This window comes from Rhea pennata, chromosome 18, assembly GCF_028389875.1.
Source record: "Rhea pennata isolate bPtePen1 chromosome 18, bPtePen1.pri, whole genome shotgun sequence".
NCBI lineage: Eukaryota > Metazoa > Chordata > Aves > Rheiformes > Rheidae > Rhea > Rhea pennata.
Window position 1 is genome coordinate 183,273 of NC_084680.1, and position 27,867 is coordinate 211,139.

Consider the following 27,867-nt stretch of genomic DNA (forward strand, 5'->3'; position numbering starts at 1 on the left):
CGCAGGAGCGCGCGGCCCCGGGCGTCCCTCTGCTCTGGCCGGGCACCGCAGGCAGCTGCTCCGCCTGCGCCAGAAACCGCTCTGCCTCCCTACGCCGAGACGAGGGCACGGAGAAAGAAGAGACACGCTAGCACCCCCGCACTGCCCTGGCCGCCCGCACTAACACCGCGCTCCAGCGCGGCACACGGCCGCGTGCACGGCTGCCTCGCGCGGCTGCGCTGCGTTTCACAGCCTCCCCAGGCGCGGAGAGCACTGCCCAGTTATTCTCGCTGCCCCACGCGGCAGCAGCCGCGCTCTCGCCCGGCTCCAAGCAAAGCCTGTGCTACTCCTAACACAGTGCTTTGGGGCACGGCGCCTCTTCTTCCTCTGTGTAATAAATTGTAACTCTTTGTTCATTGTTTAGAAGGAGGAATAAGCCGATGGAGGGGGAGGAGGAGGTTTTACAACAATCAGGGTTGAGACATGGTGTCAGACAAATAAATTATGGTAAGCACAAAAGCTTATATGACCCCTTGTGGAACCGGTGTCGGGGCCCTAGCTATCTTGCAGGACTATGAAGAGCTGAAGTAAGCAACAAGCTGCTCAGAGGTTTTGAAGGTAAAAGGATAAAGAAAAGATAAGCAGGCGCCTGTAATTTTCTCACAGAACAGCATCCCAAAAGGGAGTCAACACAACAGATAAGCAAACCCCTGTGATCACTCACAAGGAGACAAACCAAAATAAAGAGGCAGAAGAAGAGCACGGCCTTCCTCTCCACGACCACCAGAGAGCTTCAGACGACCCCCCCAGCAACTCACACATGCGCAAAACGCACCAGGAGATTACAACGCAGACTATAAGGGGGGACTGTGTGTGAGGGAGGTGCGCGCCGTTGGCGGAGCTGAGACTCCCCGGCCGCCCAGCGCTGTTTTGCTTGTGGCTGCTTACTTAATTAAATAAATTGTTCACATGATTTAACAAACTCTCTGTATGAATTGACCTTCAAGAGAGTAACTTATGACACGCAACTGCCCCTGCGACGGCGCCGCTTCAGGAGCAGCAGCCGCTTCCCGCGCAGCGCCGCCGCCCCACGACAGGCCGCACCGCGCCGGGCCGGGTCGGGTCGGGCCGCGCCGGGCGCCCCCGCGCAGGCGCGTGCGCGGCAGCGGCAGCCGGGGCGGGGGCGGGGCCTGCCCGGGAAGGTGCCGCGAGGGGCGTGGCCAGCGCAGCCGCCCTGCTGCGGGGCAGAGGTCGAGGAAGAGAGCGACCATTGGCTGCGGTGCCGCTCTCTGATTGGTGCTCTCCCTGGGGAGGCGGGGCTGGCAGGCTTCCCGCTCGCGGGAGGTGGGGGCAGCGCGCGGGGCTGCTCCGGCCGCGGCGGGATGGTGCTGCGGGGCGGCGCGGAGCCGGGCGGCGGCGGCTGGGGGGGGCAGTGAGTACTGGGGCCAGGCGGCAGCGGGAGGTGGGGGGGGGGGGGTGGGTCGCGGCGGGGACTGGGCGGCGGCTGGCGGCGCGGCGTCCTGCAGGGACGATGGCTCCTCGCTGTCCTCCCTCAAGCGCCCGGAGCGCTCGCAGCGCACGGAGCGGCTGGACACACTGTTCGGCTTCGAGCGGCCCACGGAGCGTGGCGAGCGCACGGGCTGGCTCATCAACATGCACCCGGTAGGACTGGGCCGGGGGGGGATGTCACCGGCGGGGGGTGTCACCCACAGGCACCTGGTAGGACTAGGGGGGACAACGATGGGGGGGTCACCGACATGCACCTTGTAGGACGGGGGGCGAATGTCACCGACGAGAGGGGGAGATGTCACCGACAGGCACCTGGTAGGACCTGGGTGTGAGGGGAGGTGTCACCAATAGACACCCAGTAGGACTGGGGCAGGGGAGGTGTCACCGACAGGCACCCGGTAGGACTGGGGTGGGAGGGGGCGGGGGGGGTCGTGTGTCGTAACAGGCCATGTGCATGTGCAGACGGAGGTGCTGGGCGAGGACCGGCGGCTGGTGAGCGCTGTGGACTACTTCATCCCGGAGGATGGGAGCTGCTTCGAGGTGCATCCCGTTCCTCCAGCGCAGCGCTGGTGCCCGGGCTGGGCGTCCTGCCTGCCCCCACCGGTTTGGCTGTTCTGGGCCCCAGGCATCACCCACAAGGCAGCAGCGCTGTCTGCCCTATGCTGGGTCCACCTGGGACCCTTGGGGGCCAATGTGGGTGCTGCAGAGATGCAGGGATGTGTGTGTGGCGCAGAAATGCCAGCAACGCGCAGCAAGGGCAGCGCGGTGCCCGTTGCTTCCGTTGGGAACCGTTGGGTTGGTTTCTCACCTTGGCTGCGGGGTCGCGCAATGTTCACCGGTTTTGATTTCTCCTGGGTGGCCCTGCCCTATAAGCCGTATTTCTACATCGCTACCCAGAGGGCGAGTATGGACTTGGAAGCTGCGCACTGGCAAGTGGGGTCTTGAGTAAACTAGTGGCCGAGGTCCCAGAGACAAGGGCAGGTTTGACTTGAAGGGTCCCCCAGTCAGCTGAGAGGCCTTGTGACCGACCATCTTCTTGGGTTGGTAGGAGAAAAATACAGCTCCAGTGCTTCTGTTGGTGGTTTTGTCAGAGCTGTTAGAGAAGACCTGAGATGGGAAGCAGCTGTATCAGTATGGTGGCTGCACTAAGGTTTCTTAGAGGGAGGTTGGTTTGTTATGTGATGAATTATCCCTTCAAGGAGCTGTCATATTTTTCCTGTTCTTTTTTTGTCCTAAAATTGATCTCTGGAGCCTATTTCACTTCTTCTAAGCCCAAACAGGGGTAAATTTCCCCTCTCATCTCATCTTGATCCTGCTCGTGCTGCAAAACTGGGTTTGTTCTGATGGTGCTGTGAATTGACCATCAAAGAGAGCCCCAGTGTGAAGGAACAGATTTCCAGACGGCCAGGATTTCAGGACAGCCTCGTGTCCTCCCCTCACAATTGAGGACACTAGTGCCAGAACCTCTTGTGAGCTTGTCTTCTCCTCTGGAGAAGTGTCTGGCTTTGTTTTTCATTCTCCAGTTTCTTTGCAGGGCTGTGAACGAGAAGTGTCATCCTTCCTCTCCAAGAAGTTTCAAGGGAACATTTCAAAGCTGGAAACTGTCCCCAAAGAAGATTTGGATCTGGTCAGTATTCCTCTGCCTGCTGTACTATTGAATAACTAATCTTTCTTTCTTTCTTTCTTTCTTTCTTTCTTTCTTTCTTTCGAGCTCAAGTGGAGTAGAAAGGGGCTAAGCAGTAAAGGGAAGCAGTATGCTTACCTTTAATCTTCAAGCACTGTTTGCATTGCATATCATGAATAGGCTAATTATTGCTTATTGATAGTAATTGCTTATTATAGTAATAGTAAATAAAATATATGTTCTGCTCCAGCACATAGTCTTTTTCACAGGATGCTCAAGAAATTTCCTGAGCTAGAAATGGCTGGAGATTAAGAGTGTTGTGGCAGAGGGGGATACTATACATTTACTCTTTCTTGGGTGTGTACTGGTGATTGCGCTTGGAAACAGACAACAAGACAAGATGGCCCTTGGTGTGAACTGGCATAGCTCATATGTTCTTCGCTGTCTTACGTGCTTGCTAGCATCTCTTCTCACTCCTAGTCTTTCCATCCAATTACTACCTCTTCTTTGGCCAGTTCTTCCACGTGTGCCAGTATAATTTGCATTTCCAACGCTTTCTTACTGTTAGCAGTCTTCCCCTTTCCCTCATTACTCTTTTCCACCCTTAGCTGGCACTGTCTTGTTGCTTTGTAGCCAAATCACTTGGTGGGTCTTAAGCAGAACTACATTAAGTTATCCTTCCACGTGGTGGAGGACTTGGTGAAGGTGCGGAAAGAGATCTCTCCTGCTGTGAGGAAAAACAGAGAGCGAGACCAGGCGAGCGATGTCTATACGTCTATGCTGTCAAGGAAAGAGGTCTCCTTAGGATGGTTGGCCCATGGGCTTCTTAGGATTCCCCTAGTCACACAGACTAAAAAGTACAAATGAGAATTCCAATCTTCTCTTTGGTTTCCTACACCTGATGTCTGATTTCAGTTGAACCATTTCAAAGGAAGAGGAATCTAGTGAAGTGAGCACTTCCTGCCCAACTGAGAGGTGTACATCATTTGTTCCAGGTGATTCCTGGGGTGCCCAACTATTCTTAAACTCGTTGTTATGCTTTATAAATCCAATGCCATAAGAAACCTTTATTATAAAGGCATAGAGGTAATAAGTGTTTTTTGCCTGCGCAATGTTTCCTCACGTGCTGTCAATCCTGATGACTCTCTTTCTCGAAGGGGGTTGTTGCATTAAAGAGAAGCTTTTGTTATTCCATTCTCTCCTGTTAATGAATTTTGCTGTTTGGTTATCAGTGGGTACCACTGTTGCTACCTTGTCTCCTACAGTCAAGCCTGCTGGGTCTGAGATGTGCATAAACCTACTTAGGTAAATTAGTTGTTAATCTAATGAGAACTGCTCGTTAAATCATACTCTAAAGCTGATTTGAGTTTAATGTATTTGGTCATATTCAGGATCCGGTTGTTCTCGCCTTTGACATTGAAACTACCAAACTCCCTTTGAAGTTTCCTGATGCAGAGGCAGACCGGATCATGATGATCTCCTACGTGGTTGATGGGCAGGTAATGGAACAACAGTTCTTTTCTTCATGCTTTGGAGCAAAATGCTAGACAGCAAACGAGCATGTCACCTTTGGCGGTCTGGTCCCTGGCTTGCTTTGTTGCTAGTTGCTTGGTCTATATGTAATGGCTGTGGAAATAAAATTGAAGTCTAGTCTGAATGATGCATAAGGATTTCCTCGTTTTGTATGTTGGAGAACCCAGCTAAGGCTACTGGTGCCCCTTTGAGGGGCAGTAGTAATTTGGAGAGTATAGTCCTTAAGTTGTCTCCCTTTTGGCACCCTTTAGGTGATTGTAAGCAATTGTTCAGAAGGTGACCTCCAAAGAGCCGTTCCCACTTGACAAAAGCTCTACCTATCAAGCTGTGCAAGGATTATCGCATCGATGGAAGACTATTTCATCCTTTAGGCAGTGTGTTCCGGTTGTTCAGGAACCTGTCCCTGGTGTAGCAGGGATCTGAGTCCTCAGTAACTCTTCCTTTGTCAACTCTCTAGGGCTATCTGATCACAAACAAGGAGATTGTCTGTGAGGATATTGAGGACTTTGAATTTACTCCGAAGCCGGAGTGTGAGGGTCCATCCTGTGTCTAATGAACCAGATGAGGTAAGTAGGTTCTACTTGGGAAATCAGGCTGCTTTTTATCTGCCTTGGTCTCTTGTAGGCCAAAGAGAGCTTATCACCCAATAAAGTGTATCTTTGGGGAGCACAGCGGACAGTCACGGTGCTGGTGATGCTTTCATTTCATGGTGTGATGATGAGGCAGATCGGGTTCTAGCTAGGTCAAGAGCAGAGGGGAAGGACTGCATCAATTGTATTATATCCAGTGCCTGCCTGCAGGAGGTGAATTTGCTGAGTGTTTGTGTTTGTGGGGGAGATGTTTTTTGTTTTGGGTTTTTTTTTTTTAATCCTCTGTTGCATACTAGGCTCATTTAATGCAGAGGCGGTTTGAACATGTCCAGGAGACCAAACCTACTATCATTGTCACATACGATGGAGACTTCTTTGACTGGTAAGATCAGGAATGAAAACTAACCTGGTTTCTAAAAGGAAATGTTGTCTAGGCCATGAGGTGAGATTGGGTACCAGCCTGTATGTCCTTTGTCTGGAGGTCACATAGCGGCCACATGCGTTCTTATCTACGCAGACTATCCAGCCAGTTTGGGAACCTGTTTACATCCTGATTATGTGCTCTTTATCTGGAGTGCTGGGCTGAGTCTTGGATTGCCAGCCTGCAGAGGACTGTCGAAGAGGGGGAGGAGGAATTCAGAACTTTTTTTTTTTTTTTTTTTTTCCTGAGCAGAGCTATGTTTATTGGCTTTGAAATACGAACTTCTATAGAGTCCCATCAATTGGTCCAGGGATTGCTGAGCTGCTTCTAGATTGTTGTTGATTTGGCAATGTTTGTACACGGATGACCTCAGTAACTGGAGAACAGGCAAAGTGTCAAAAGAGAACTGCAGAACAATAGGGAGACCAGAGCAGCCAAGCCTTTGGGGAGCGAGGGAAACTCGATCATAATGTTCTGCCTCCTGGTATAGGATGTAAGCAAGCAGCTTCCTTCTTGCAGTAGCTCTGCCCTACAGGGAGTTTTCCCTGTGGCCAGCTCTCACGGGTAAGGTCTGGAGCAAAGGAGAATTCACAAGAAAAATTCCTCATTAAGTAGCTTACAAGAAAGCAGTTCTGAAACCCTTGGGGTGGGGATGGGGTGGAGGAAAGGGACTGCTTTGTTTCTTCTCTTCTGCATTGTCTCTCTCCTCAGGCCTTTTGTGGAAGCAAGAGCAGCAGCTCATGGAATTAATATGTATCAGGAGATTGGATTTCAGAAGGGCAGCCAGGGAGAGTACAAAGCCCCGCAGTGCATCCACATGGATTGTCTGAGGTACCGAATGCTGCGTCTGTACCGTATAACTGCATCTTTATCTGTTAAATTTGTATAAAATGCCTACAGTTGATGTATTTGAATACTGTCCCTTTTCCATCTCTGTGCACTGCTATCATGAGTTACATCTTACTAGGAAAGGACTAGCACCCCCATCTTTGGTTGTGCTGCTTCTACTCGGTACTCCGTTGTGTGCCATTATGTACAGAAGTTACGTCTTGCCCACACTAGCCTGAACGACTAACTCTGTTTATACAGTCTGCTGGTGGCTGTCATTGGGAGTTTGAGAACTGTCCTGGACAGCAGGTAAAAGGACAGGATAAGACCAAACCGTTGTAGTGGGCACAGGGCCATATTCTAACCCAACAGCCTGCCTAGCACAGAGAGGAAAAGAAAGGGTGCGTGTGTGTGTGTGTGTGTGTGTACAGGAGAGGGCTGTCTGTCTTGGCAGTTGTGACTTGAATGTTTTTTCACATTGGACCAGTGTCCAGACTCTGGAAAACAACTGCCTCTCTTTGCAGTCCTGCTGATACCTCCTCCTGTGTTTAAACGTTTATCTTTGAAGTCTCTGAAGTATGAGGGTTGAGAAAAATCTGAGCAATAGAAATGATTTGAATAGCAGAATTTGTACGAGTCAGGATTTAAGAGCATGGGTAGATATGCAGACTGTCTAAAGCTGTGCAGCTTCTTATTCCACTGCACTTGGATGTTCTGCTCTCACCTTTCCCTGTTAGAGTAATGCAGATCTTTTTGTACGTAGCAGCCCTTTCTGAAGTGCAGGGCTGTCTCTTCGTAGACTGGCATTTTCATTATTCTGTCTAGGTGGGTGAAGAGAGAGAGTTACCTGCCAGTGGGAAGTCACAACCTGAAAGCAGCAGCGAAAGCAAAACTGGGTTATGATGCAGTGGAGCTGGACCCTGAAGAGATGTGCCGGACGGCTACAGAGGAGCCTCAGGTGTTCCCACCCGGTGCTGTATCTCTGGGCATCTGCAATATTAGTGAACCTTTGAGTTAGAGCTTTGTGAAATCCTTTAAGTTAATGCAGTGTCTTTGAGAAGTTGTCAGTGTATCTTGCTGAATTTCAGACACCTGAAAGAACTTAAGCTTAGGGAAGAATAGAATTTCCTTGATGTGTTTCTGGCATTGGCGTTGCACTGTATATTTGTGTTATTTACACTTCTGCAAAACGGTAGTACTCGGGGCATTGCAACGGAGCAGTACTTTGCTAGTGTCCAGGAGACACCTTAATGAGGTTTCTGCCGAAGCCCTGGAGATCTCTGTAGGCCAAGAGTGGCCTCCTGACCACTCCGGAGTGGCATCTGTGCGGATATGTGGCAGTGAGCTCATCTTCCCCATTTCTGCTAATTCGGAGCTGGCTTATGTAATTCAGGTTAAAGCAGAATGTCGTCTTAAGCCAACTGATAACTCTTTACATGCTGGGATGTTTGTATGCAGAAATATACCTTTTGCATCTTCCTGCTGATTTCAACCTTTCGTTGTTTCCCGTTGTACGTGTTAACTGCTGTATTAAATGTGACTGGGATTGATTTGTCTTTCTCCTCAACAGACTCTGGCCACCTGTTTGGTGTCTGATGCAGTTGCTACCTATTACATGTATATGAAGTATGTGCACCCTTTCATTTTCGCGTTGTGCACCATCCTTCCCATGGAGCCTGATGAGGTGAGTGCATGCCTGAAACAATTTCTTTTCTGGGCAGAGAGCTGCATGCTTCATGCAACAGTGACACACTGGCAATAGAACTAATTTCTACAGTTTGGATAGTTTTTCCCAAGGAAAGGAGGGAAAGTAGTCTCCAAATGCGCTTCCTTTCTGCAGTACAGCAGTCATAGCTGTTTTTCCATAGACCAGTTATGGGTAGCCTAAGTGAAGGAGTTGGTTTTGTTTCCTTACTGTGCTCCTTCTTGCCTTGGGCTTCAATACTGCCTGAATAAACACATCATGTTGGGCACCAAATCAGACATTTAAGTTCAATGATGTGGTGATAAGGCCAGCCTAATTCCAGCAGCACCCTTTACAGCGCTTCTTTCTAAGTCCAGTTTTTGATGTCTGTCTTTTACAGGTGTTAAGAAAAGGTTCTGGGACACTGTGTGAGGCATTGCCGATGGTTCAGGCCTATCACGCCAACATCATCTTCCGCAACAAGCAGGAGCAGGAGTTCAACAAACTTACAGATGATGGCCACGTGCTGGACTCGGAGACGTATGTAGGAGGCCAGGTGGAAGCTCTGGAACCTGGGGTTTTTCGCAGTGACATCCCTTGCCGCTTTAAAAAGGTAAGGACACAATCAGGGTGTTGCGACAGAGGCTTTAAAATGGTAATGCAATGATGCTCTTTCTCTTCTTTCTGGAGAGCATGGCAGTAGGGAATAACCCTCCAACTGGAATTACCATCCTCTGTTCTTTTGGGGGATACCCAATAGCAATACCTGTTATAAAACTGATACCTAATTTATGGCTTGAGTGTATGATCCTGCTTAGAGTTTAGGTGGGAAGGGTTGGAGAAGTTGCTCTTCATGACTTCAGACTGGCTATAGGGTAAAGACAGTGTTACAGCAAGGAGAGTGGTTCATTGCTTTTGTGTGGGTTTGTTTACTTTGTTTATTGGTTGGTTGAGGGTTTTTTTTTTTTTGGTTTTTGGTTTTCTTTGAGCGAGTGGTTGTTGGCAGAGATGACTCTGTTTTTGTCTCATCAGGATTATATCTTTGTCCTTCTCCCACTCAAGCCAAGCTTCTTTTGGCCTCTTTTACCTGTTTCTGGTTGGTGCTACTGTCTAGATTGTAAGTTTTAGAGGCAGCTTCTCTCTTTGCTGTGTGATACACCACACCTCAGTGCTGCTTATTTTAGTGGCCTTAATCTCGTGAATGATCTTAAGGGAACGTGCACTGTGAATTTAGAAGGACCTTAAATCTAAATCCTTGGCCCCTTAGAGCCTTAGATGTGTGAGCAGCTGACTGCTAGGTCAGCCCCCTAAGTGTTGCACTCTGGAACATGCATGCAATCTTCTCTTCTTGTTAGCTGCCCTATATAGCCTCCTTTGCAGGAGAACTCCAAGGGCCGGGGAGCAGCCACCATCTGTTCTCTGCTTTGTGTTTTGCCTTAGTGCCAGTGGTGTAGACTTTTGTGAGTTGTAGGGTTCTTAGCAGAAAGCCACCGTCCTTCAGTTCTAGAGAGCTCTCAAGTTGGCTGTGGAGGTCAGGCCAGCTAATTGGCCAACATTATCTGCCTGCTCACATCGGAGCTGATCAGTGAACGAAGGGGCATTTCAAGATGCCATTCAGCTGACCTGTTTCAGCCATCTGCCCTTCAGATGAGATGAATTGCTCTCTACCCATACTGAGACATGCTCTGCTAAGTAGTGAGCCTGTTTTCAAAGATCGCCGAAGCTACGCTGGAGCATGGATAATCTTGCAGAAGCTGTCACCCCCTGCCCCCCTTCCCTGGGCAGTGTGCGAGGATGGGTGTCAGGGCTAGAAGAGGTCTCGGTATCATTCCTGTATCCTTGCAGAATCCTTCTGCCTTTAACTTCCTGGTGCAGCATGTGGAGAAGACGCTCCGGCATGCTGTCGAAGAGGAAGAAGGTTTGCCATTGGATCAAGTCACCAACTTCCAGGAGGTCTGTTGTCCTGCCTCAGCCTGCAGGGTCAGAGGCATGACTGGGCTTTCCAGGGAGAGCAGAACTGTGAGGGTGGAGTTGCAGCACATTTCTTTAGGCAAGCCTGGGTCCTTTAGGTCCAAGCCTGATGTTGTATAACAACTTTCTTCAGCTTTGAGTTCTGCCCCATGTCCATCTGTGCCTTATTTCCCATATTAATAAAGAACTGGCATAGGCTGGAGGCAAGGCTGATTCTTCTCATCCTGAATATGTATGGTGAGACACCACATGTTAAAGATGCCTGTTTAGACTCATTTTATACTCCATGGAGAGAGACAGGAGAAACTTATCTGTAGACATTTGCAGTGTAGATGAAACCTACCTTGGAGGTCCAAAAGAAAACCTTAAAGATTGGTGGCTAAAGAAGACTCGCCGCTGCCACTCTTCTTAATCCTGTTCCTTTAGTTTTTCATACTCTTCCTCTGTTCCCCAGAATCAGTGGCAGGTGTCTCTGTGCATGTCGGAAGTAAAGGACCAAATATAGTGCGTATGTGACTGCATCATTAATTCCTTCTTGTTTGAATTTTACTTTTTTACATCTCCCTGCAGGCTTGTGATGAAATCAAAGTCAAGCTGAATTCCTTGAAGGATGTTCCTAACGGAATTGAATGCCCCCTTATCTACCATTTAGATGTAGGGGCCATGTACCCCAACATCATTCTGACCAACAGGTTGCAGGTGGGTAACCTCAGTCCAGTCAGGAAGGTGTTTTCTGTTTTGTCTTGCAGATGGTCTAGGAGGTCCCTCCGATTTGATCCCCTTAGCGGCAAACAACAAACTTTCTGCCCTGGACAGGGGGATAAAATAAGGCTCGGTTTGAAATCCAGTCAGGCTGTTACAGTTGCCAGGTGTACAGAGCCGAAAGGTCTGTCCAAGGTAGAGCAATAGCTTTAGCTGGCTTCTTCCAAAGAATAGTCATTGTTTTTGCTGTAACTTGTGTTCTGAAAAGCTTCTAGAAAGGAAAACTTACTGAACATCACCCCTGTGATGTTCACATTTGTGTTCTTCTAGTACCCAACATCGATTCCTTCTGGCATATGTCACTGGAGACGGTTCTGTTTTCTCTAACATGGGTGTGTCTGACCTGTGTCCAGCCCTCAGCAATGGTGGATGAGGCCACATGTGCTGCCTGTGACTTCAACAAGCCAGGTGCTAATCGTCAGCGCCGGATGACTTGGCAGTGGAGAGGAGAATTCAGTAAGTGTAATTCTGCTGTCTGCTTTGTCAAGTTCCCTGCTGCATTGCAGCATGGATAGAGCTTGCAGCGTGAGCTGAAGACACAGAGACCGCTTCCTGTTCCTCCCCTGGAAAGCTCCTAGTTGCTGTTCCTTTGCAGTGCCTGCAAGCTGCAGCGAGTATCACCGCATCCAGCAACGACTGGAGCCTGAGAAGTTTCCTCCTCTGTATCCAGATGGAGCACCCCGGGCGTTCCACGAGCTTTGCCGTGAAGAGCAGGCCAAGTATGAGAAGAAGCAACTGGCAGGTGAAAATAAATGGCATTATCTGGAGCAGGTTTTTGCTGCCTAGACTACAAACACATCATTAATTACTTGTCTCTCAGGTCTGGGGCTACTTAGTTCGTGCTGGCTCAGACTGAATTTGATCTCAGTTTCATGCTGCAACAGTTTTCCCCTAGGATTCCAACCAATTCCTGTACGTTTTTTGAGGAGGAGGCAAGTGCTGTTTTTTGTCTCAGTGTTTCTCTTTTCTCACTGAGAGTCATGTATTTGAGCTGAGACACATGAAAGGTGATATTTTGTTTGGGGTTTTTTGTTGTTGTTCTTTAATGAGCACTCATTAAGCATGCCAGTGAAACACGTTTCGATATCCTTTCACTTTTTGCTCCTAAAGTGATACTACTCAGCAGAAGCATCTAGCTAGTGGGGGCTCTGAGCAGAGCCTGAATTTGTGGATGAGCCCTCATGGGCAATTTATTTCCCACACACACCTCTGCATCTCTATAGAGAGGTGCTGTTTCTCCCCACATTAGTATCTTCCTCCCCTTGCCTGTGTAGCAGGTCTGCTTCCTTGCTTTCCTAGGTATGATGTTTATTTGCATTGATGGAATTTTTCTCAGACTGGTGCCTTGAAAGCTTCAGATCTGTGGATCTGTGTGGTTTGCCCGATGCCATTGTGTTCATCCTTCCCATCCATAGTGGGGCACTGATCTCTGAGAAGGCTTTCTCTATTTATTCCCTTTACTAGATTATTGCTGCAAGGCTTATGAGCAGATCCACGTCACCAAGGTGGAGGAGCGTGTCACCACCATCTGCCAGCGAGAGAACTCTTTCTATGTAGACACTGTACGAGCTTTCAGAGACCGTCGCTGTGAGTTCAAGGGGCTGCATGAGGTGCTGGGCTTGAATTTCTGTTTTATTTGTGCTGCCAAAGCTAGAAGGTCCTCACCTCTCACTGAAAACTTGAACCCTAAAGGATCATTTTGCTCAATCTGTATGGTCAATAAGAAATATTAGCTTTCCTGACAGCTCTGGTGCAAGTGCAGGTTTTTCCCCTGCTGAATCCTAAACAGCTGCTGCCACAGTGGTTCCTAGCTCTCTGATGCAATCACTTTCAGTGCTAGGAAAGAAAACAGCTGGGTTTTTTTTGGCTTTTACTGGATCTAGAAAATCCTCAGCTCAACTATTTTGTGATCTGGTTTGTGTTCAGTGTAGGGTACTTTTCAAAGAGAAAGATGAGACAAGCAGAGAAACAATTGATCTTAGGCTAAGAAGTGATTGATTCTAGGAGAAAGAAGCAGCATGTTCTAGTTCTCAAATGTTTGGAGTCTTGTGGCAGAGGGAGGAGCCTGAAATGTAGTTGCTAATATATTGAAAGAAATGACAAGACGCTGGGACTCTGTCTCTGGAAGAGTTTAATAAAGAGCCATTTGCTTTGCAGTTCTTGCTAGTTCTGTCGTGAATCACGGAGGTGGCTGGGAGGCCTTTTCTGCTGAAATGGTTCTGCTGTTAGTCTCGATCTAATCTTTTGCTGCAAGCATTTAGTTCTTGCCAGCACAATAGGTGGTGTGACAGAATTGATGTAGGATGGCAGTTCTGCTGGGATTAGGTAATTCTAACTATGGGTGTGAGTTACAGTTGATGCTGCAAGACTCTTCCATAATATAGCATAATGCCTGTGCCCAACGCTTCCCCCTCAAATGCAAAAGAAAGAGCAGAAAGAAAGAGGAATTATCTTAATAACTGATACTGTTCTAGGATCACAGTGTCATATTAGGATTGAGGTGGGGGGAATATCCGGCTGTTGGTACTGCCTGTAGTGGAATGTAGGGTTGTCCTGACTCTGCCTCTTGCCATCAGGTGTGGAAGAAAAAGCTGTCTGCGGCTGTGGAGACAGGCGATGCCTCTGAAGTGAAGCACTGCAAGAATATGGAAATCCTCTATGACTCCCTGCAGCTGGCACACAAGTGTGTCCTCAATTCTTTCTATGGCTATGTCATGCGTAAAGGGTGAGTCTCACCTGTGGTCGTTGCTGGAGTCCTCCAGCAAGGAGCATTGTAAACCAGAGCTGTTCTAGTGAGGCTCTCACCTTCTTAACGTGCTTCCGAAGCACAAGGGGAATGATAGGTGATCCCTGTAACACTTTTTTTTTGTTCCTACTAATGACTTCTTTTTTATTAGTCCCCTTAGCAGGGACTTTTGCTAAACAAGGCCCTGTAGCATTGGCAATGGATGGCAGGGTTTGTCTATAGGTGATTCTTCAGGGTGTGTGATTTCCTGAAGTATCACAGGGAAGGAAAAGGAAAATGATCTCCTGAGGGCTGCTGTGATTGTCTTTTTTGCCCTGAGACTTTATTTTCTGTACGACCTGATGCGCTTCCCCGCAGCTGTGCTTAAGAGGTAGCACTGCAGCCTTTTGACTGTCCCTCCTCCATTCACAGAGCTTGCTGGTATTCCATGGAAATGGCTGGGATTGTGTGCTTCACTGGAGCAAATATGATCACACAGGCTAGGGAGCTGATTGAGCAGATTGGGTGAGTATGTGCTGAGCTGAGGAAGAAAGGTTCTCCTGTATGTAGTGTGAGCAGATGGGTAAGGGCAGAATTTGACTGGCAGAGAAGAGGAGCAGTGGGATAGATGTGGGATTAATCAGTGGAAGCTCTGGTGTTCTGGAGATTCAGGTTTCTGACATTGCCATGGCTTATTAATGCAACTGGTGTTGTATGACTAGGACTTCCTTTGCAGAAAGGACACTGCCTCTGCCTGACTTGTGGACAGAGAACAGTTCTTTGGCATATTTTCCAATCTCTTCCTGATGGTGATTTTTTTTCTTCCGTTCTTAGGAGACCTCTAGAACTGGATAGAGATGGGATTTGGTGTGTGCTTCCCAACAGCTTCCCGGAAAACTTTGTCATCGAGTCAACCAACGCAAAGAAGCCGAAGGTGACAATCTGCTACCCAGGTGCCATGCTGAACATCCCCGTGAAGGTGAGTCTGGCATCTGTACCAGCCAGCTGTACAGTCTGGTAAAAACAGTGAAAGGGAAGAAAATGTTTTAGCCTTCTGTAGGCCTGCAAGCCAATCAGGCAGTTCTTGTGAAGGGAGTAGCTCTACTGGCAGTGGAGTATGCATCTTTGTTCTCGGAGTTGGCTTCAGCCCAGAGGACAGCCTGTCTTTTGTCTCTGGTCGCCTGTGTAATGAGCAGGACGTTGGGGCTGACAGCTTTGCTTGCTACACAGCTACTCTCTGCCCTGCACAGCCCATAGCTCAAACTTGGCCCTACTTGGCCCTACTTGGCCATTGTCCTCTCAGCGTCCAAGGAGGAGGGCAAGAAGCTGAAGAAAAGGTAAGAGTTCAAAGCTTGAAAAATCACCACTTCCCCAAGGGAAGGGATTGAGGGTCCTTTTCCTTGACTACATTTGAGGCGTGTTAGTCCTTGCCCCATGTTGCCAGTCCTCTGCAGCTGGCAGCATGTTTGGTTTGCTTGTTGCTGCATACCACCGAGATCATGCTGTCTTTAAACGGCAAGTTCCCTGCATGAGATCAGTCTTTGAATCCAGCTATGCCCTGGCCTTAATTGACACATCTGACAGTAAATTTCTGAAGATAACAGTAAAACAGCACTTCTCAAACTTTCTGATTAGTCATGGTCTCCCTGTTTGGTTCTGAGATGCGCAGGCAAACTTTGATTTTTCTTTCTATCTTTTCTCTTTAAATTCACTAATCTCTGTCTGTCCCTCTCTCAAGTTTACAGACCTCTAGTAATACTTTTCCCAGAGGTTTCCACTTTAATCCCCATCTAGGGGAAGGAGTGGATCTTGCCAGTGCCATCATGGTATAGAAAAGCAATTGCACTTGACTTCACTGACTTTCTCATGCAGCCTGCTTAAATACGAGCACGAGCAATCACGAGAGGACTGCCCACAGACCTGGGTCTGGGTTCAGAAAATACTGTCACTGTCCTCCAGCACTCTCTGTTCGTACAAGACTATGTTTGTTTCTGCTTGAATGTCTCTGTTGGATGAACTCCAGCATCCACTGTGAGTGCCTTAGCATGCCAAGGGAGTCTGTCACAGAAGTCAAGAGGATGTCAAGCACTGAATGAACTCTGCTCATAGGAGTCTTTATCTCAGGGGCCCTTGATTTTTTCCTGTGATTCTTGGGATGTCAGCAAGTGCACTTATTTCTTGCTCACTCTCCAAGTGGAAAGAGCAGTAGTGTGGAGCTGGCTGGCAGGTACCGCTGCCAGCTGAGGAAGAAAAGACTGCCTGGAGGAGGGGTGACAAAGCAATGTACGCTTGAGTCTCACCTCTGTTCCACTGAAGCTTCCTGTGATGGTTGTATTGAGCCATACAAATAATTGGCAGGCATGTGAAATCCAAGAAACACGACAGAAAAAAAGAGGGCAGTGTGTTGTCATAGTTGTTTCGATAGCGATGTCCGGTTTCCTCTGAGTCCATTTTGCCAGCGTCCCCTCCTGTTTTCCAAACAAAGCTTCATTCTCCTGTATAAGGCTTTTCCTAGTATTTCACTTCACTTCTCTACTCCTCTAACCTTGACTCTCACTTCTTGCCCTTTATTTGTGTGCATTTAAGAACATTTTGCCAGTTAGAATTGGCAAGTTGGGGGCAGAGGCTGATGTGCTTTTGCAGCTGGAGGTGAAGTAGTTCATGATGTTATTGTCTCTAGCTGTGTAAATATGCCTAGATCATGGTAGTCCAGAGCCCCACAGCTTGGATTAATTTACCTGGTGGCTGCCTGGTTTGGCAATACTAGAAGTACTTTGGCAGGAGGGTAGTAAGCAGCATCCTGGGAGATGTGTTCCTTGGCACAGAGCTTGTGCAAAACCTGGTCTATATCCTAGGTATGCAGTCTTCAATGAAGATGGATCCTTGGCTGAACTGAAAGGGTTTGAGGTGAAGCAATGGGGAGAGCTGCAGTTGGTGAAGATATTCCAGTCTTCTGTATTTGAGGCCTTTCTGAAAGGCACCACACTGGAGGAGGTCTCTGCCTCTGTAGCCAAGGTGGCTGATTACTGGTTGGATGTACTGTAGAGCAAGGTGAGTGTAGGGTTTGCAGGATATGCATCCCCTGCATGTTTGTCTTCCCAGGTTGGGGCCAGAGAAGGTCAAAGCTACCCTAACACTGTAGGGAGGATGGACTTTGTCTGAAGAGAATGGTTGGTCCATTGTGCCTCTGATGGCTGTTTGTATGTAATTTCTGCCTCTTTGATTCTCTAGGGCTGCTCTTTAGGGTCTTTTAGCACCAGACCTGTTGTTACAGCACTTTTGTCAGCTGTTACCGCTTCATTGTGGGTAAGCGTTGTCCTCCAGTCACCTCTTTCACAGAGGTAGCGTGGTGGCCCTCTTGCACCAAGGACTTTCTCTAGAGCCACTCACTGAGACAGAGGATGGCAGAACCATTTGCCTGCAGAATCTTTTCTGAGGAGGCCAGAAGAGATTAGCTTTAAAATAACCATCAAGAGCAGAGACAATGCCAGAAAACAGAGCCTCAAACCGGGGAGCAGGAGAGATGAAAAGCCGGAGCGACTGCTCTGCTTGGGAGTTTATTGGGAGCACTTCCCCTTTGTATTTTGCATCTGGCACTACAGAGCTGGGCCCACTAAGAGTTTGCCGTACAACATCATTTCAAAGTATTGCATTCACAGCAGGAGTTTTGATGCAGACCTCATGTCCGTGATCTCTATGTTCCATAGGTCGTGTTGGCAACTGGAGCAGAGATTGCTCACAAACTCCTCATAAAGACAGCCATATCAATCGGTTTAAATGTTCCATGTATATAATAGCAACGAGGTTTGATCATTAGGTTCCTGATAGTGATTTTTTTCCCCTTGTTCCTTTTTTCAGGCTGCCAACATGCCTGACTGAGAGCTGTTTGAGCTGATCTCAGAGATCTGTTCCAAGTCTCACAAGCTAGAAGACTCCGGGGAGTGCACAGACAAAAGAAAATGAATGAGCTCTTCACTTCTGAAGGCAAGAGACAGGTAATAAGAGTGAGAGAAAGGAGCTGGCTGTGCTGATGGGCCTCTCTTGCTGATACTGTGTCCTCAGCACCCAAAACTTCCTGCTGTCGTTTCTCTCAGGTCCTTGCTAACCAGCACCAGGGGGGAACACCGAGCTCCCAGATTGGAGACATAGAGGATTTGGGAGCTGCTAAGCCCCTTCAGCCGTTGGTTCCAGTTGCAAATAAACGGAAGCGGGTCCGTACGGCAGAGGAAAGCCAGCAGATGTTCCAGTATCTGGAACTGTCGCAGTCCTGGCGAGAGATCCTGGACCCACCTGCTGCCATGGGCACTACTAAGGTAAGTGAAGTAGACTGGGCAGGAGGAATCCAGGAAACATCCTAGGAGTATGATCATCTGCCTAGCTAGCTAGGGAACAGGGCATAGCAAGCTGTATGTTTATTGAAACCGTCTGCGCTTCTATGACTGAAAACTACAAAGGGAAATGTTACCAGGAGAGTCCCACTAGCAGAGAAAGTCAGGCCAATGGCAGCTTCACAGCTATGCGAGTAACATGATCAGGGTCTGAAGGTGGAAGGGCTTGGCTTTATGTTGCTTGATCCTCATGTGTAGGAGATGCGTGCTAATTTCTGTGGTTCCTGTTCATGTAGTCTCTCTCTGATTAGGAAGAACAACTGGTCTGGCTGTGCTAGCACAAGAAGAAATGGGAGCTGCAGGCTCGGCAGCACCAGGAGCATCGGAAGAAGCGGCGCCTGGAGGATGGTGGAGTGATGACAGGCGGAGGCATAATCCGTGATACCCTCTCCAAAGGACTGAGCAGCTACGTGTACAGGACGGCACGCGGCATCCTGGACTTGCCCTGGCAGATTGTGCAGGTACCAGGCAGCAAGGCAGGCCCACTCTTAACCCCTCACAGAGGCCAGTTCAGTGCCCTGTGCCTCATGTTTGCAATACCTGTAGTCAAACCTTGAACTTCAGGGACAGCTAACCTCAATCCTACTTTAGTTTTACCTCCTTGAAGGTCATGTGGGACTGCAGAGCCTCAGGCTCAGAGAAGCTTTGTAAGGAAATGAGGTCCTCAAATGATCGTGCTTGATTGCAAATCTGGGACTTCTATGTAGAGCCTGTGTGGGGCAAGCTCAGCTGAGGAGCTGGGCAAGTGTGCCTTGAATCCTAGATTTAGTCAATGCGAGCATGAAGAAGTTGATGGTACAATCCAAGCATTTTCTTAATTTCTTGTTATGCTTGGTTGCCTCTGCTATCTGAGACCCAGCCTCTTGTTGTGACACTTCTCATCTTCCAGAAAAGTCTTGTTTGGTTTAAGGTAACATGCAGCCTTTGACTCTGTGTGTAACCATGAGCTGGAGATGGGACACCTAATGCAGCATGTCCAAATGCTTTGGCTAAAGTCAGACAATGGCATGAATTTGTTAGCTAATGCTAGCCCAAAGCTAAGAGATGTGTTTGAGCCTTTACCAGGTGTCCTCTTCCCTTCAGAAGCACAATGCAACGTGCTGCCTGCAGATCAGTCAGAGCTGTCTTCATTCATGTTCTGACGTTTCCTCTGGCAAGATGATTTTTTTCACTGTACCGGTAGGACAATAGCAGGATGTGGAGATGCCAGAGCTGAGAGCAATGAATCTTTGGGTCCACTGCTGTCTTTGTGGTCACCAGTTGCTCCTTATTTGGAGAACGAAGACATAGGTAGTAGAGCCTTTGAAGATCCCAGAAGTGCTCCATGGCGTGTATGTAAGAGCTAAGAATGGGTTGCATCTCTCCAGCAAAGCTAACTTAAATCACCCTGTCCTGCAGAGTGCTGAGAGCAGCCAGGCTGGCTTGTTGAGGCTGTGGGCAGTGATCAGAAGCGACCTGCACTGTATCAGACTGAGCATCCCAAGAGTGTTCTATGTCAATCAGCGTGTTGCAAAACCAGAGGAGGGAGCTGTCTACAGGAAGGTGGGGGTCATGTTTTTGACCCTGCTGCTTCTACAAGGGAAAACAGCTGGTTGAATTCATGTAAGTTGCTCCAGCCACTGCGGGCAGATACTACAGGCAGTTTGCCTCACAAGACCTCCCTGTCCAGCCCTGCTAATGCGCCTTAATGCAGTCCCTTTTGCCTGCTGCTAATCTCAGCCTGACCAGAAAGCAGGTTGACAGTTACTGCAATGTGGACAAAGCATAAATCCCGCTAACTGTCTTAGGAATGACCAGCACCGGCAGCTGGATTGCTTCCTGAGTCAGCGTGTTTCTGGAAACATAAGGCTGGCTCAAACTACAACTCCTTGCTGCCCTTTAAGATTCCCCTGTTGTTGGGAGGAGCACGGCCTGAAGCAAGGTGCCCTGCTGAGTGTGTCTGTTTTCCTGGCAGGTGAACTGGATCTTGCCCCGCTCAAACTTGGTTTACAATCTCTACGACTACTCAGTCCCTGAAGACATGTACCAAGAGCACATCAATGAAATCAATGCAGACCTGTCTGCTCCAGACGCTGAGGGAGTGTATGAGACTCAGGTAACCCTTCCAGGTGCTCGTTTTCCTTCCTCATCCTTTAAGGAGTGCTGAGTGGTAGCTGACTGGTCTGTGTACCAATGGCACAGGTAGAGGCATGGGAGCTCAAAATGAAACAAGTTAGTAAGACGCTAAAACGAAAGACCCTCTCGAGTAGCTTTCTCAGAAATGTGCCCAGTTTTATATGAGCAAAAATACTTGTTTGGTTTCCAACCCCTTAGGGGAAAGAGGTTTAGATTTATTTGAAATTAGGAGACTCTGGGAAAAGATGGCACTTGAATGGGAAGAGTGAGTTTCCTCTAAACCAAACCAGAACCGTCTTGCTAGCAGTTGAACTGCAAAGGTATGGGAGTTCTTTCGAGTAAAGATGAGGAAAACCCCAGCATGTGGCATGTACATAGGCCAGGGTGCAGTGATAAAACCTCTGTATTCCAGAAAGAAGGATAGGATAACACTTTTTAAAGTTCAGAAAGAGCAAAGAAGAACCTAAACTGTATTCAGTAGTAGACATACGAAAGCAGTGAGACCAAGATTAAATGTACTAGTGCTTCTAATGCTGTAAGTCTGAAATGAAGATGGGCAGCTGGGATGCCTGCTTTTAATGAAGATATTGATTCGTTAAGCAGTTCAAAACTTGGTGGCTTGAGAATTATCTGAGTGTCCCTGTCACGACAGGTGCCGTTACTATTCTGAGCCCTGATCCAGCTGGGTTGCGTGTGCATGGTCAGCAGGCAGCTTGTCAGACACCTCACAGGGCGAGAGGCTGACACTTTTGACACTGAACACCTGGAAATGCGCTCTCTGGCTCAGTTTACTTACCTGGAGCCAGGTAAGGCACCCTAGGAGAAGGCTTGTCTGTGTACCCAGGACCAAATAGCTTGAAGATACTATTGATGCTGCATGTTTGCTCTGTGTCTCTAGGAAGTATTCGCCACATCTACCTCTACCAGAGCTCCCAGGGCAACAAAGCGCTCTTTGGTCTTTTCATCCCCTCTCAGCGCAAAGCTGCAGTGTTCGTACTGGACACGGTAAGAGTAGGGCTTAAAGGCTTGGGAGGGAACGCAAGGGGATCAGGCAGCGGTTTGGAGCTGAGCGGTTTCTTTGCACAGACACAGATGTCTACTGCTGTGCAGCAGGGATTCTCGTATTTTGAAGTGTACCAAGCAGGTCTGTTCCTCAACTGTCACGTGAAGCATTGTGATGTGTAGAGGAAAGAGCTTCCTTGAAATTTGCAGCCTGGAGCCTGTCTCTTTTGAACCCTGTTCCCTCTGATCACGTTTGCATTTGGTACAGGTACGCAGCAACCAGATGCCAAACCTCACCAACATGTACTCATCGGAGCGCAGTGCTGTGCTGGAAAAAGTGGGCGAAGAACTTCCAGACAAGCACACCTTTGAAGTGCGTGCTGAGACCGACCTCAAGACAGTCTACAGAGCCATTCAGCGGCTCCTGCAGGGCTGCAAGGTATGAGCTGAGGGCATGAGGAAGGTCCCCACTGAGACCTTGTCAGCGCAGGTACCTGGGAGGAGGAAAACATTGCATGGAAGGCATTGGTCCAGCAGTTCAAGCAGCCTCTAAGCATAGCTCTCTGCACACAGCTAGTGCTCCAAAGTTGAAGGGTAAAAATGGATGTTGCCTGCGGGCTCTGGCTTGCCTGGGGTGAGCTTACATAGCGCAATGCAAGCAGTGAGGCTAGATCATACCCCCAAACCCCAGCTCTCAGTTGTGAAGCTGGTTATTCAGTGGGAGGTGCTTCAAGAGACTCTGAGTACACTGTCTCTACTGTGTGGAGGACCAGGGACCACTACAGGAATGGGGCATGTGAGCACTCATTCACACAGCTGGTTTCCTGCTGAGCAGAGGTGCCGGCTGAAGGGATGTACCAGGGCATGTCCTCTCCTCCTTTGTGTAGGATGAGCGCCGGGGCCCCACACTTCTTGCTGTGCAGTCTAACTGGGACCTGAAACGACTGGCAAGTGGGATCCCCATCATCGAGGAGTTTCCTTTGGTCCCTGTCCGAGTAACAGATGCCATCAGCTATTCAGTCCTGGACTGACAGCGCCGTGCAGCCTGCCGCGTGATCCGCCACTGCCTCAACTTGGACACATGCCTATCCCAGGCTTTTGAGGAGGGCAGGTGCCTGAGGTGGCCACATTCCCCTAGAGAGGTTACTTTGTTCGTGCTTGGGTGGGAAAGGGAGATTGCGGGAGCCTGAGGCCAAGATGAGGCCAGATGCTTTCACCTTCTGTGCTTTTGCCCTTGTTGGGACAAGCAAATATGATGCTGGCACAGTTCTTCTGTTGATGTGTTTACGCCGATGACTGTACCTCTTTCCTTTCCTCAGATATTACCACATCCCCATTGGGAATCTCCCTGATGACATGTCTACCTTTTGGTTCTGACCTGTTTTTCTCCCGCCACCTCCGTCGCCACAACCATTTGCTGTGGCTCTCACCGACGGCCCGCCCAGAGCTGGGGGGTAAAGAGGCTGATGATAACCGTTTAGTTATGGAGTTTGACAAGAGAGCCTCAGTGGAGATAAGCAACCCTGGCTGCTACTCCATAGGTAGGATAGCACTGAGTGGGAGCAGAGCTAAGTGCTCTTCCATGAGCTCAGGAGAAGGATGGCTGCAGTGGCAGAAGAGTATCTGAGCAGTTCTGCAGTTGCTGACAGCTTCAGAAGTTGAGCAATGATGATCTGGACAGGATATATGCAATTGGCATCTCCTGGGGATAGAAGGTCCTGTATGCAATAGAAGAAAATGCAGGTAGGCATTTAAATACAGATTATTTCCTAGTTTGTGGCCTCTCATAGCAGCATTCAGAAGATCACTTCTGGTGGTCGCTAGGATGAATCTTTCTGTGATGCAAAACAAGCTGACTGATAGTTCTTCTGAGCACGTCTGCTGCAGTTTCCAGAAAAAGCTGGTGGCCCCTGGAGCGGAAGTAGATCCAAGTTTTGTTGGAAGGTGCTATGCTGTTTAGCTGTGCAGTGAATGGGGCCATCCATACATAGCATCACAGCCAGAGAGGGGAGAGGTCTGGCCATGTGCCAAAAGTGTCCTTTAAAGCCTGTAATACAAGGTGTGTGGCAGTCTGGAGAGCAGCACGGTTTCCCATGCTGCTGCAGTACCATATAGGCTTTCACCATTTCCTGATATGAATATCTTGATGTTGCACTCGGTAGATGCAGCAAGACCTGTAAAGAGCTCTTACAACTTGTGGAAAGTCCTGGCAAGTGGGTGCATTCATCATACCTGGAGAGGGGATTGTGTCCTTGCTGGTTCTCTGCCCTGCTTGCCCGTTGACAGGTTGTGTTTGTTCACAGTGTGTCTGGAGCCGGATATTCAGAGCTTGGCTGTAAACACAGTGTTACAGTCCCATCACATCAATGACATGGAAGAAGGTTCCAGCGTGAGTATCAGTTTTGATGTGATCCAGCAGGCATCTCTAGAATACTATGATGTGTAGGCTCCTAAGACAGGCATCTTGACACAAGAGGCAGTTGAAGCGTGGGTATGATTCCTCTGCAGCCCTTAGTTCTGCTAATGACTGCTCTGCAGCCTTTTGTACTGAGTCCATTTGCTGAAGCATGGTTGGATGTGAGAAGTGAACTGCTCTCTTGCTAACATCGCCTGCTCCTCATTGCCTCCCATGGAGAAGGTTATTAGCTAGGGAAGATGCCAACATTGTGTGTGACTGCAGTCTCTTGCCTCCAGCATCCACTCAAAGGAGATCTTTCACTCTCTGACTATTTCCTTCTGCCACTGCTGGGAATTCCTGCTCTGGATGGATCCAGCAAATTACGAAGGTATCAAGGGAAGAGTGCGTTCTAGCGTCCACTCTGGGGAGGTAAGAGATGGGAAGTGCTCAGTCCTGCAGAGACCGGCGTGCAGTGGGTTGAGTTGAGCAGGGAGCTATTGGTTTGGATATAGGGAACTGCTACGACATCACCAACCGAAAGCCTGGGCATGGCTTGTGCTCCATTCCAGCAGGATTCTAGCAAGAGTCAAGTATTGGATGAGGACAGTGAGGAAGAGGAGGACAAGGAAGAAGAGGAGGAGGATGGAGAAGCAAATGTGGAGGACTTGCTAGAGAATAGTTGGAACATCGTGCAGTTTCTCCCCCAGGCTGCCTCCTGTCAGAACTGCTTCCTCAGGATTGTGTTGGGTGAGTGCAGTCTGCTGCTCGCCTGGTCCTACTTTGAATGTTACCTCTGGTGATTAGAGCTATCCCCACCCTGCTGCTGCCCAAGCCATATGCACAGCATTCCCCACAGCTTCTTGAAGCTCTCTGTGCTACTGAGAAGGTTCTGATGTTGATCCAAAGAACCACTTACAGTCAAAGATTGCACTGTGCTGGATGTGATACAGAAGGAACCACCTCCATGTCTGTAAATATCATTGTTTGGGTGGTTTCAGCACCAGTGTGAACTCTCTCAGAGAGGGGAAGAAGGTCACTAGTTCCTGATTAGTCATTGGTGCCCCAGGAGAGTCGACAAGCACAGTCGCGCTTGTGCCACTCTCCCATCGTGGACTGCATCTGGAGCTTTTCTTACGTGTCTCTGCAGCCTACATTGTGGCTGTGTACCACAGCATGAAGGAGGAGCGAGGAGCTGCAGCACAATGCCCCTCAGAGTGCTCCCATCAAGAGGAGGGCCACGAGCCAGGTGTCCCAGGAGGCATTGGGAGAGACGGGAGCCATGCCTGGTGAGTACGGTTAGCCACAGTTAGCCATGGGAGAGCTGTGTGCAGCACTGCTGGGCCAGTCCTGCAGCAGGAAGAGAGCTGCCCACCTTGCTGTCCCCATATGCTTCCATATGGCTCAAGAGCTCTCTCTGCTCCTCCTCTCCAGGCATGATCACTTTCTCACAGGATTATGTGACCAACGAGCTCACGCAGAGCTTCTTCACCGTCACTCAGAAGATCCAGAAGAAGATGGCTGGTTCCCATAATGCCACTGAGCCCTCAGACATGTTCTCAGTGCTACCTGGCTCCTACTTGCCACTCAACAACCCAGCTCTAGAGTTCATCAAATACATCTACAAGGTTAGTGGGGTGGGCTGTGCATTCTTCTTTTCTTCTTTTTTTTTTTTTTTTTTAAGAATCTGTTGCAATTCTACAATCAGTTTGTTTTGCCCAGCTAGCACTCGCATCAGAGTGAGTCCCCGTGAGGACCGTCTTCTCTGCTGGTGGCCTTACCTAACACTGTCTCCTGTAGGTGTTGTCCCTGGATGCCAGTATAACTAACCAAGTAAACAAACTGCGCCGGGACCTGCTGCGCCTCATTGAGGTGGGTGAGTTCTCAGAAGAAGCCCAGTTTCGGAACCCTTGCTGCTCCTACATGCTCCCTGAAGTCATCTGCAGGAAGTGCAATTTTTGCAGGGACTTGGACCTGTGCAAGGACCCTGCCCTCTTGCAGGTACAGCCTTCCTTTCCCAGGAAATCCCCTTTGCCCTGGCTGCATGCATTAAGTCCCTCTTGGGGACACCAGAGGCCCTAGCATGGTTGTGCTCTCGGCCTGTCATTCACTCACATGTTGTCCATCTTTCTCTCTCTCTCAGTCCTTTTGCTTTGAAGGTGTGCTTGGTTCCATGACAGCAATAAACCTCCCTTCAAGGTTATTTTCTGCTCATCCCCTTTCCTAGCTGCCTGTGACAGTTTGAGGTGTGCTGGTGCTTTGGCTGATGCTTTATCCCCTCCCGAAATTGGTTATGGCTTCCTGGCACTCGGGGCTCTCTGAATGCTCTTGTTAGGCTGCGAGGGCTGAGGCTGCACCATGCTTTCTCTTGGGAAGAGTCACACTTGTGTTCATCTCCCTTCTCTCTGCCCCTCGGATGGGTCAGTGCTGCCCAGTTGGGTATGCTCCAACTGCCAGGCCCAGTATGACTTGGATTCCATTGAAATGGCACTGGTGGAAGCGCTGCAGAAGAAGCTAATGGCCTACCTGCTGCAGGACTTGATGAGTGCTGGGCGGCCGTGCTGCGGGAGCCTGCCCTTGATGTGGCAGGCTGCAGCAGGAGGGCTGAAGCTGCTCTCTGCTCCTTGAAACCGAGCAGCCCAACCTTACTTCTCTGACTGATGTGATGCAGTGGAGATATGATGAGGAGAGTTTGGCTCGAGCGCTCTCCACTTCTTCTCAGCACATAGCTGCAGCCTTTTGCTGGCTGGCTGAGGCTTGACCCATTGACCTGATGTCAGTGGTGTCTCCCCAGAGAGCCCTGTCAAAGGACTGAGCTGCTCAGCCTTGTCTGCTATCCCAGCTAAAACTCCTTTGCCTCTAGGTGTGCAAGAAGTGTCATGGTGTGAAGGAGACACCTATGCCTGTGTACTGCGGTTGTGCTGGAGATTTTGCCCTCACCATTTCTTCCCAGGTATGTGTGCATCCTGCCACCAGATCCAGCCTCCTGCCAGCAGCTCCTCTGTAATAGCCAGTGAAAAACCCAGTGATAACTTGTCCCTTTCAGCCCATCTGGCACAAGTTCATCTCTCTGTGCTTTCTGGCTGTTTATTCGTTGCTTTGTGCTCAACCCAGGCAGTCCTGCCTGACCAGCTTGCAGAACTTCTCCTGGCCTGGCCTTCTCCCCCCTGTCCCCTCCAGCTTCCATCTTCCCTGGCTCATGCATGAGGTGTGCTGGGCAGCCCTCCCTCACTGGTATCTTCCCCCTCAGATCTTCATGGAGCACATCAACATCTTCCAGAGCATTGCTTGGCACTAGAGCGTGGCCTGTCTGCTGGAAACTATTGAGTGGCTGCTCCGTACAAACCACCAGCTCCAGCAGTGATGTGATGAACTTGTCCTGCTGTCTTTTTTTGTTGCTGTGTCAGCTCTGGGTACTTGCTCTCACCTCTGCTGAAGAGCATTTGTGCTCTGTGATAGATCTCGGAGAAGCCACATATCCATCTTGCACTGTGTGGGGGCGCTAAGCGGTGTTGGGGCAGTCCTGGTCACAGCCTGGTGCTGTGCTGGGGGAATTAAGAAGGTGCCTAGGGCTGGAACTGCTCTCTATGGGGGAGGGGGGACTGCATTTGCCAGAGCCCTGCAGAAGCCCAGTTTGGGATGGGAGTTTGTGCTGTAGGCAGCACCCTGTGTGCATGAATCTCTGTGGTTTTAATGTGGAGTTTTAGACAATTAAATGTGTCACAGACAATGCATCTGGTTCTTTGGGTAGAGGAGCACGTGCTATGGCCCACACACAGCAGGGAGCTGTAGGCACCCTGGAAAGGAGCATTCTCTGAGCCATGGGGCAGGATTCCTAGAGGGAGGAGAAAGCCAGACTCTTCTTGTTGGGCTGGAAGGGGAGCAAGGGAGCTGTCCCACTTGGGTGCTAAAGCTTCAAGTTGACAGCAGTGAATCATAGGTTGGGGGCCTGCTCACTGAAATCCCAGCACAGGTGTGATGAAACCCAGGAGGCCAGTGCTTAGCTGAAGCCTGGCCTCCTGGTCCTTTCCATCTACTCCTGCTTGCAGAAGCCTGAAAAAGCATGAGGGGAGCCAAGATTACTAGATTCCAGTTAATTTTCTGGGCATTTTGAAACACTGTGTGTTCAGCTACTTCTGACACTTCCTTTTATATATATATATGTGTGTGTGTGTATATATATATATATATATAAATACATATAAATATATATGTATATATATATATATATAAATTTGTATTCAATGCCCTCCACACATACCTGTATTGAAAATATTTTTCTGAGCTTTGTTTTTTCACTTCTATAGTATACCTGTTTCTATTAGCATTGGGTTATGGGGC

General features: G+C 49.1%; 1 pseudogene; it reads left to right on the top strand.

The window, feature by feature from the left end:
- The first annotated feature begins 1,467 nt into the window (after window positions 1–1,467).
- Window positions 1,468–27,256, top strand: LOC134148786 (DNA polymerase epsilon catalytic subunit A-like; annotated as a pseudogene).
- The last annotated feature ends 611 nt before the right edge of the window (window positions 27,257–27,867 follow it).